The sequence below is a fragment of the Calypte anna genome, chromosome 5A (assembly GCF_003957555.1).
Source record: "Calypte anna isolate BGI_N300 chromosome 5A, bCalAnn1_v1.p, whole genome shotgun sequence".
NCBI lineage: Eukaryota > Metazoa > Chordata > Aves > Apodiformes > Trochilidae > Calypte > Calypte anna.
In genome coordinates this window covers 16390170-16398624 of record NC_044251.1, presented here as the reverse complement: position 1 = coordinate 16398624, position 8455 = coordinate 16390170, and the positions used below count along the sequence as shown (strand labels likewise).

The 8455-nt window shown below is 41.3% G+C and overlaps 1 protein-coding gene across 4 annotated transcripts in view; it reads left to right on the top strand.

The window, feature by feature from the left end:
• Positions 1 to 521: 521 nt before the first annotated feature.
• HEATR5A (HEAT repeat containing 5A) overlaps positions 522 to 8455 on the top strand; it is a 62381-nt gene continuing 54447 nt past the window's right edge. For all 4 annotated transcript variants that reach the window (XM_030452240.1, XM_030452243.1, XM_030452241.1 and 1 more), the window contains exon 1: positions 522 to 618. The gene's annotated coding sequence lies outside the window, so the exon portion shown is untranslated. The remainder of the gene's footprint in view (positions 619 to 8455) is intronic.

The window sequence follows — 8455 nt, the reverse complement described above, 5'->3', positions numbered from 1 at the left end:
GGTGCAGTGCTAGGGCCCTGTCCAGCACGTACAGACGGGTGCCGGTAGGGTGGAGTGACAATCAGAACTCATGACAGGGTCGGATCAGAACTGGGTCTCAAACGAGCTACCTCAGCCTTTGTTGTTCCTGTTTTGGAGGCAAGGGCCCTAATTAGTCCTGGCTGTGCCTCCCTGACACTGCTGCAGAGAGCGGGAGCAGCACGGAGCAGATTCCCCGCATCGGCGCTCCGGTGGCTGCAGAACCACGGAGCGACCTCGGGGCGCTGACTGCGTGTGCTCCGGCACCCAACACTCGACACCGGACACCTCGCCACAGCTCCCGCCCCGGGGCTCCGCGCTTCCCGGGCCGCTCCCGTACCCTGAAGCGCGGAGGCCACCTCGGGCGCTCGATGGCTCCGGGCCCGATTGCACAGCCCTGAGCGACAGTGGAGACCTCCTCCCTCCCCGCCCTCACCCGCCGGCGGGCGGCAGCGACCCGGGCGCAGGCCCCGCCGCCCCCTCCTCCCCCCCCGCGCCGGAGGAGGGCGGACGGACGGAACCGAGACCCGCAGCGCCGCCGCCACCCCGCAGAGCGGCGCGGGAGCCTTGCGGCGGTCCGAACCGCACCGTGCCGGCCAGGTACCTCAGGCGGGCAGAGAGGGAGGGAGGGGCTGAAGGCGCCGGTTCTGTCCTCCCAGCCCGCGGGGCAGGCGGGAGAGTGGGCGTCCGGGAGGGCGAGGAAGGGGGCGCGGGGAGCCCAAGGCGTCAGTCTGGGTGAGGGCGCGAAGGCCTGGAGGGGGGCATGGAGCCACTGAGGTGGGATGACCCTAAGAGAACGGGGTGCCAGTTCCCCAGCCGAGCGGGAGGGTATGCCCGGGGTCGGCGCGGGGCGCAGAGTTGAGGGAAGGCGGTCGGAAGGGCCGAGGGGAGCCGGGGAGCTCGCTGCGGGGCTTGGGGCTCCTCGAGGCCTGCGCCTGCAAAGTGCTCCATCACCCCCCGAGCCCTCTCCGTGGGTGAGGCAGCGGAGCCGGCTGTAAAGCGCACGGGCAGGCGGCTCCCGAGCTCCCTCGGCAGAGCCTGTCCCCGGGCGTCCCATGAGGGGAGCGGAGAAACGGCTCCTGGAGGGGGGGGTGAGGGGGGTGAAGCAAAGTCGTGGGGTGCCCCCGCCCAGTGTTCCCCGCCGGGACCCCGGGTCTGGGGGTCACAGGGAGGGGCGGGGGGCGGCCGGGCCCCCGGGTCTGGGGTCCCCTGGAATGGGGAGCAGAGTGGGCGAGGGTGGGAGTTTGCCCGGTACGGGTCGGTACAGATCTTCATACTGCAGGGACAGGTTTGGCACTCACTTGCAAGCGAGTGTGCATGCTTTTAGGGGCTGTTTTTCTCTTTTTATTTAATAAGACTTTATAATTAAGTATGTTTTGGGGGAAGGGTAGAGCTATTGGAAATTCTCGAGTGCAGAAATGTTGTTGCAGGCCGTTTGAATTTCTGACTGTCCAGGTAGGGCACTGACCAAGTCTACAATAAATAACGGGTAAAAGCTTTGCACAGGGATGTAAATCCAGTGAAGCTGTTAGGGTTGACATTTTGGAATGAGGTAAAGGCATCCTAAGTTTATTTAAGAGTAAAGTTTAGTGAGATATGGGTGGAAGGGTGATAAGAGAAGGAAGGCAGATAACCTTAGTTCAGCTTTGTGCTTCTATAAATGAAACTGGATATTTTTTGAACTATGGATTAATTATTTATAGTGTTTATGTTTGAGTTTTGATTTAGCAGAATTAATTATTTATAGTTGTGACTATATATAAACTAAACCTTATTTCCATCTCACACCAGAAATATTTTCCATGTCTTCAGAATAGACAAGCTACACTGTATTTTTTAATGTTTTGCTACATGATATGTAATATTCTCAACTCAGGTATGAAATAATAAGACTCAGAAAATAGATTAGTTCTGGTTGTGTACTGAATGGAGTCCAGATTTCTTTTCCTTTTCCTGGTTTGACACAATGAAACAGAGGTGGGGGAGGGAAGAAGGCGGTTTAATATTACACCAAGTCTAGCTGTACAGTGAAAGCTTGTGCTTCATTCTTGTATAGAAGATTGTTTTTATTGTCAGCAAAATAGCAGAATTACTGACTAGCTTGTGAGGTTTTGTACCAACATGTAAAAACTGTTAGTCAATGCAGAATGATCTTCTATTTTAAATTTCAGAACATCCTAATGAGGCAGGAGGTTAGAAACACCTCTCACAAGAACATTTTCAGGTTGCAGGATGTTTGTTCTGTTTGCTTCTTACCCTTGCAATTTTTACCCTTTAAAAGAAGCAGGATCTCAGAAAAGGCATGAAGTATGTCCACATCTACATTGCAAGAAAAAATAATGCAGTCTCTATACTGCATTTTTTTCTAGCTGCATTTTTTGAACTATCTCTGAGTTTTCTTTGGGGAGCAGCCATTTAAAATGTCTAGAGAATCATGGTGAGGTATGTCAGTGATTTATGCCTGGATTGTTGTCTGTCATCTGCCAAACAAGTCTCCTGCAGAGTCTGCACCTGTGAGGGTTTCTGCTGCTGAATTTCTGTGTTGGTGTATTTCAATGCAGTTGAAATGTGGTCATACTACTAGTGAAGCTAGTATGATGATAGCCACAATGATTTTCAGGAAAAATCCTTGACTTGCTATCACACCAGTTTTTAAACCTGCAAACTGAAAAAACCTAAAACATTTTATGCATTTTAGTTCAGATCGAAGCTAGTTATATTGCATTTTGAAGTTTAGTTAGTCAGTTTTGGGGGGAGGAAGTAGAATAATTTAGATCCGCTTTGTTAAAATCAGATTTCTAGATATGATACTGTTTTTTTCTTACTATTAGAAGCGTTGGTCACCTATTCAAATGCAGTTTGCCAGGTTGCCTTTAAAGAAAGTAATGTTCTGAGGTTGCTCTGAGGTAATGGAGTCAAGTTTATCTTTTGACTTAAAACTTTCAGAAACCAACCTAAATAATATTCAAGAGGTTGATGCTGGAGGGGACAGAACATGCCAGTAGAGCCTGCTGTGGTGCTCAGGAAATGGCTGGTTCATATTTCTCAATAACTGAATGTAGCTGTTTCTTGTTTCCTGGAATAGTTCTTCTCATGTGGAGATAAAGATTAAAGTTATGATAAGAAACATGAACGCATAGTATATGTACTTTTTAACACCATGAATCAAAAATTTGAGCTTTTAAAAGTGTCTTGAATGCTTTTGCATTGCTAAAACAGTTAATACATTTCCAGACACATTTTTTCATAGTATTTTTTGTCTAGTTAGGCAAGCTTTGTCCTCAAAACCTCAGCAAAGTCGTTAAACATTCCCTGAAGACATTGTCTTGTCAATTCTTTCACACTTCAGCAAATGTATATTGTGTTGTAGTTCTTATCAATGTCGCTGTTATGTATGAAGGTTGTGGGTGGTCACATTCTTTGTGTGAATATTTTTTAAACTAGCAAGCGCAGAGCAAGGATTGTGATAGATTTCACATAGGCATTTATTGCCTTTAAGATTTGCTGCTTTTTCGGATAGGTGGTGATTCTTCTAAAACTTGGAAATCAATAGTATTTGATAAGCATTTTGCTAGAAAAACTGGTCATTTGGAACTATTCCTGTGGGAATAAACAAGTACTTTGTCTCAGCATCATTGTCCACAAAGCATCAAAATCCATCCCTTTTGTTTTGCAACACAGTTCAAAGTAGCTGAGAAACTTAACAAGAATTCTGGTTGGGCAGCATGGTATCTGTTCTTTAACACAATGTGAAATGCTGTGTGAACATGGCAAGACCTACATGGAAGGTGCAATATATGAAGATGCAATACATCTTTTAACAAGTACCTGCATAAATTCTAGCAAATTTCAATGATAGAAGAGAAGTACAGTTTTCCTGGGGCAAAGTGCTTCATCAGGAACACAGTATGAAACAAGGGGTCTTGTTTCAATATCTAGGATTTCAAAGTCATGTTTCTAAGCTGGATAATTGCATACAAAAATATAACGTAAGTGGAAGTTGAGTCTGAAATCTTCAGCAGTAATTAGAGGAAATGGATGGTTGTGTAACAATCTGGTAATTTTTTGTTGTTCTTAGTCAAGCATTCTTCATTGCTTTTTGCTGTTTGAGATAAGCATGCAAGTGTGTACATTTTTTTCTTCTAAAAGGAAGGTAGCTTGATTTGTGAGTGGAATTGAATCCCATCACAACACAGAATATACAATAAAAGATAAAAGTACTCAACTGTGAGATTTACTGTCTGGTGTGTTTTTCATATGTTATTGCACTTTAAAAACTGCTAATGAAGTTACAGTTCTGCTTGATTTAAAAGTCTTAAAATCTTGGACCTTCTGCTCTGTATCCAGGTATTCTTTTTCCAAGTTCTCTGGCTTGTAGTCTTTTGATTACTTTCTCTTTTGTCTTGTTCTTACAAAACTGCTTTCAAACATCGCTGTTAGTCCTGTCTTTTACATTCTTGGCTTCAAATTTCCCTGCTGCTGACCAAATTATTCCTTTATTCTATAGAAATATTTTATAGGAATATATTATGTATATTCCAAAATATTCCTATATTCAGGAAAGCAAAGTGCACATGACATTCTCAGGTTTTTTTCAGTTGAATGAGAGACCATCGGTGATCAGCACTGCAGATGCAGAGGGTCAGTGTTAACCTCACATTGTTTCACATGGCTCTGCAGGGTGAGAAATTTAAGGCTTCTGTATATAGACAAAAAGCACAAGATGCTGAGGTTTCTGGCACACAAGGGATGTTGGAGTAATGATGTGTTTATGCTGACAACTTTTATTCAGCTTTGCCTTCTCTTACTGAAGGTCCTGAGGCAGACTTTATTGCTATTTAGTGTGTGGAAGTCAATAAGTAAAGAAAGGCTCTCCTGTCTTTGGAGTAATAAGAAATATCTTTGTCTAGCTCTTGAATATTCCCACTTCAGTATATTTGCAGTGTCTAAACTCCAACTGCATCTGAGCTGGAATTTAAATTCTTTTTTTATTTGTTATCAAGTTAGTAAGATTCTTTTATTGTAGTTTATTGAAGCTAGATTATTTCTGTGAGTGCTATAAATTCCAGCTAGGATTCCTGCTGGGAATAACTCAATCCTTCATTCATTCCCTGGGCAATCGAGTCTCCTATCTGATGTTGCTGGGAGTGTGATCTTGCTTTCTTGCCTTCTCCAGACCTCTGTTCCTCCTTCTGTTTGTCTCCAATCATTAAATGATGCACTGTAACTGTTGGATTTTGATCTAGGTTTCATTCATCTATAGTTGAATTTGACTGGTTTTTCAAGGTGGTTTTCTAGCCAGCTGGTAAAAAGAGTATCATACTCAGTTTCTCTTGTCAGAAGTAAGCCCATGGGAGTTGGGCAGAAGTTTTGTTGATTTTTGGAGACACTTTAAACAAGTATGTGTAAGGGCTTAGCACAGGCTTAAACATCGATCTTCTTCCCATGCAGTCAGCTCGGATGCATGGGTAATGATCATCCCATTAAACTTTTAAAACAGTGCTGCAGGAGTAACATTGATCTGAACTGCTAATGATTAGAGCTAAACATGTCAGGCTGGAAGGCTTCTCTTAAATGTATTGGGTCACTTGTTAGATAGATAGATGATAATAAATCTTGCTTTCTGAGGAAAAAAACCCACCATGAATTTAAAGGAAGTTAAAATAACACTGTGATGCAGTGAAGGTCAACTTGAAGCTATGAACATGCTTCAGCTGTTTTTCAGTAATGTGATGGTTACAAAATTGAGTCAGTCAAATGTCAGCTCTTATGAAAACACTGGTAACTATTACTGTTAATTTTAAAATTTAACTTGTTACAATTACTCATTTTTTTTACTATTACTCAGTACTGGCAATGAGTAACAGTGAAACTTTTTAGAAGAATAAGGTCCTTTGTGCTTCTCTGCTAGACTAGTGTTTGGTACAAAATTGAATCATTAGTTTTATATCAGATTTAATACAGATTTGTTGTAAAACTTGTGGAATTGGGAAAAATATAAGCAATTATTATTGAGATAAGTTAAACAGCACTTTATTTTCTTCACTATGTAGTAGATGTAAGGGGCCTCCATAGTCCACAAGATCCTCATCTGAATATCATGCTTAGAGAGCTGAAGTTGATCTGACTTGTATTTGAGCAGTACTTGTTCCCATCCCTGGAAGTGTTCAAGGCCAGACTGGACAGGACTTTGAGCAACCTGATCTAGTGGATGGTGTCCCTGCCCATGCAGGGGCGTTGGAACTAGGTGATATTTAGGGTCTCTTCCAACCTCAACCATTCCATGATTCTAGGGTTCTGTGAAACTGGAACAATGAGAGATCAAATACGAGAAAAGAAAATAAATTTGTGAGTACATATTTGATTTGTGTGGTAGTTTCCATTACTTGTGCTGATGTTCCTTGAAATGATGAGTCATAATTCTGAGCCTCATAAAAATGAGGCTTAATTTTATTAGTGAGAGATCAGTTAGGAGACTGCTTTATTGCAGTTTATTTCTTTGTTCTGTTTTTTGTTTGTTCGTTGTTTTTTAATGCAGAGACAAAATATGCCATGGGCTAAAAGGAAAAGTAAAATTCATTAAGTTGCCACTTTTGCTAATTTCTTTTCATTTGTTGCATATTAATTTTTGTCTTAGACTTCAAGAGAAGTAAGTACAAGAATCTGTGAACTACTTCCCTCAGCTTTTCCTGCCTGAGTAGATAAGCTATCACAGAGCAAACATGATACACATAATAGATCTGCTTGGGTTTTTTTGTCTCTCTTATAACTTTCATGGGTGGTTTGTTAGTTCTCACATTTCTCATATCTCACATTTGCTGAAGACAGCTATGCAGATCTCTCTTACTCCAGTTCAGTCACCTTTTTATTTAAAAAAAAAAAAAAAGACCGAGTCCCTTTTTCTCTTTGTGGTTTGTCAGGAAGTTTAGAAACTCAGTTGCTGTTTCCTTTTAATGCTTGATTCAACCTATATTCCTTTCAATTTACGGGGCAATATTCTAAGAGCTTTTCTGAGCTCTTTTCTGATCAGTCTTGAACGATCCTGCTTGCCAAATAGACGCTCAGAAAATGAAAAACTTTTTATCAGTAATAAGTAGGAATAACTTCTGCCTTGTCTAAGAAATCTTTTTGACAGTTTTGTAGCAGAGTATAAATGTAAAATAAAGCTACCTTGTAGAAAAAAAAGGGAATTTTGATTGATCTGTTTTTGTAGCACTGATGGTCAAAGTAAGTCTTTTAATTACTTCAGTTATCTAAAGACAAAACCAAAAGGATGGTGTGTCATGCAAGCTAGAAAATTCAGATTTTTATCAGTCACATATACTTTTCCATTTTTGTTGTTGTCATAGTTCATGTTTCTTTCAGTGAGACACATATTTATTTTTCCAGATTTCTTTTTCAGATTGAGAAGAATCAAAATTGTACCACCAAAAGAAGGGGATTTTCAAGTTTGGTTTTCATGTAAAAATAGGTGCAACTTTACATACTTAGCCTGTACTTGCATCCATTTACGATTGTGTGAGAGCCTTCAAGAAAATGCAGTATCAGCAATGGCTGATGAAACAGTCACAGTCTTTATGGTGCTTTCCTGGCACACCACCTGGCTACGCTAGGCCTCTAAATAGGGTGTCACCCATGTCTGGACAGTATGTGTCTAGGTTTGATGTTTCCTTCTGCACTTAGAAATAGCCTGGTAACATCTTGTGTGTATAACAGGGACATGTTTAATATTAATCAAACCAACTTGTCTCCACATTCTGTGCTCATGTTCTGTTTTGCATAGCTTTTTTAGCACTGAGGTGCTCTCCAATCTGACAGCAAAACCAACATGCTGCAGTAAAAACTTGATTCCCTGTGTTTGCACCTTCTTAGAAGTCTGTATGCCTGTGTTCTTCTTTTATCATTATTTTTGGACCTTTATAGGTATCTCTGGTGTGCAGGCTGAGAACTCATTAAAGGCAGTCTCAGTAGTAGACAGTTGTTTTTGGAGCAGTGAATACACCAGTACTGGAAGGATCAGGTCTGTGGTGTTGTGGTTTTTTGTTTTTTTTTGTTTTTTTTCCTGGATGGTTTGTTCTCTTGTTTCTAGAAAACTAAATATTGCATAATGGGCAATCAGCCTCTGTAATTCAGAAATGACAGAAGCTTTCCTCTGAGGAATATTAATATTACTAGCCATACTGCCTGGTGTTCATTATTAAGATGGTTAGCAACACCATAATATTTTTATTTTTTAATTTAGATGACACAAATAATAATTAAAAAATCCAGTTGATATTAGCAAATATTTGCTTATATAATAAAAGTGTCATATATGTAGAAACATTTCAATAATAACTTCAGGGGAACAAATTAAACTTTTATTTTGACTAACATTACCAGAAGAATGTATGTTGGCAGTGTGAGCTGTGGGCAAGCTAGCTGACAAAATGTAGAC